This window comes from Capsella rubella, unplaced genomic scaffold, assembly GCF_000375325.1.
Source record: "Capsella rubella cultivar Monte Gargano unplaced genomic scaffold, Caprub1_0 scaffold_57, whole genome shotgun sequence".
NCBI lineage: Eukaryota > Viridiplantae > Streptophyta > Magnoliopsida > Brassicales > Brassicaceae > Capsella > Capsella rubella.
Genome location: NW_006238869.1, coordinates 16,927 through 19,344, shown reverse-complemented (window position 1 = coordinate 19,344; position 2,418 = coordinate 16,927).

Below are 2,418 nucleotides of genomic sequence, written 5' to 3'. Positions count from 1 at the left end.
CTAACCCTAAACTAACTTTAGACAAGCGATTTAGTTCCTCAAAGCATTGATTTTGGGTTCTTATCCCATTTGGGACCTCATTTGACCAAGTCTTTATTCACACTTCTAAACATACTTCATACAACTCTAACACTTGTAATCAATCAAATTCATTGTATTATAACATATTCTAACCCTAAACAACTTTAGACAAACCATTTAGGGCCTCAAAGCAATGGTTTTGGGTTCATATCCCATTTGCGACCAGTTTTGACCAAGTGTTTCTTCACACTTCTAAACATTTTTCATGGAACTCTAACACTTTTAATCAATCAAATTCATTGTATTATAACATATTCTAACCCTAAACTAACTTTAGACAAGCCATTTAGTTCCTCAAAGCATTGATTTTGGGTTCTTATCCCATTTGGGACCTCATTTGACCAAGTCTTTATTCACACTTCTAAACATACTTCATACAACTCTAACACTTTTAATCAATCAAATTCATTGTATTATAACATATTATAACCCTAAACAACTTTAGATAAACCATTTAGTGCCTCAAAGCAATGGTTTTGGGTTCATATCCCAATTGCGACCAGATTTGACCAAGTGTTTCTTCACACTTCTAAACATTCTTCATGCATCTCTAGCACTTTTAATCAATCAAATTCATTGTATTATAACATATTCTAACCCTAAACAATTTTAGACAAGCCATTTAGTGCCTCAAAGAAATGGTTTTGGGTTCTTATCCAATTTGGGACCTGATTTGACCATGTCTTTCTTCACACTTCGAAACATTCTTCATGCATCTCTAACACTTGTAATCAATCAAATTCATTGTATTATAACATATTCTAACCCTAAACAACTTTATACAAGCCATTTAGTGCCTCAAAGTGATATATTGTGTTTTGTCGGTTTTAAGTCTTTCTCTTCTCTTTCATTTTATAACTTTTATTGAGTCAAAGTGTGTTTTTAGAGTCTTTTAGTCCATTATAGAGTCTTTACATGTTTTAGGTTGCTTTGGAATAAAACGAGCTGTTTTGGGATGGAAAAACACATTTGGAGATGTAGATTCATGTAGAAGTGTCAGATGTTTGGGATCAATTCAACAACTCTCCACTGTTAGATCTTTCTCATATTACGACACAAGATAATTACAGATGTTAGCTATTATTTGCAAGTGATTTCAAGGAAATCTAACGGTGTATTCAAGAGTTACACATGATTTCTTGAAGACAGGTCATTCTGACGAGTGTTTGAAGCTGATGAATAATTAAAACCTGAAGCATTAGACCGATCGGTCTAATATTTGGATCGATCGGTCCCTTACCTCTGACGCATTTTTTGGCCCATATTCGATCCGAAACACTTCAGAACCGACCCAACTTGTCTCCTATTGTTTATATACCCTATGCTCGACTTTTTAGCAGCTATCCTTCATATTTTTGAGTTCTAAACATTGTTCTTTGCTTTCTAAACAATTTTGGGAGAAGAATCCATCCTCTTGACACTTGGAGAAGATTTCTAAACCCTTTCCTATTGTTTCTGATGCAATTTGCTTTTTCTTATTGTTTCTGAAATTTCACCATGTTTTCTTCATCTATGATTTTTGTTTTCGCTTTTGCTATGTTTGAGTAGTCTTTTAATTGGGTTTTAGGGTACTAAGTAGGAGATTCAATGATTTGATGGATTAGATGTCTTAGGGAATTCTTAAATCATTAGGTTTTTCAATTTACATGTTCTCAATGCTAAAATAGGATTGATCTCCTTGTTTTAGAACTTAGGCTTTTATGTGTTTCAGAGATGTTCGATAAATCCCTGAATGAATGTAAATTGAACATTGTATTTCTAACCTGCGAGAGTTGACGTTAGAATGCTTTGTGAACCAAATGAACCTGTTTGATAATGCGAATTTGGTTAGGAAATTACAAATGAGAGTTTATTAATTGAATAGTTGGATTTAGTGATTAATGTCTTGAGAGAGAATTAGTCTAAATTTCTGTTCATGTTCAAGAACGGTTCTTCAAGTTTGAATTCCTTATTTCTTTTATTTGTTATTCATTGATTCTCTGAAAATACCCTACAACCCAATGTCTTTAATTCATAAGTTTAAATCTTTCTTTAATTTACATTTTTATTTACAAAACTGAAAACCAAACAAAAACCCTTTTCGCTTTAGCTAAGAACGAGTCTCGCAAGTCTTTAGTGTACCATTGCTCCTTGTGATCGATCCCGCATATTCTTTACTTCGGTTAAATTATCGGGTTAAATAACCTTGTAATCACAAAGCAATGGTTTTGGGTTCTTATCCCATTTGGGACATGATTTCACCAAGTCTTTCTTCACACTTCGAAACATTCTTCATGCATCTCTAACACTTGTAATCAAACAAATTCATTGCATTATAACATATTCTAACCGTAAACA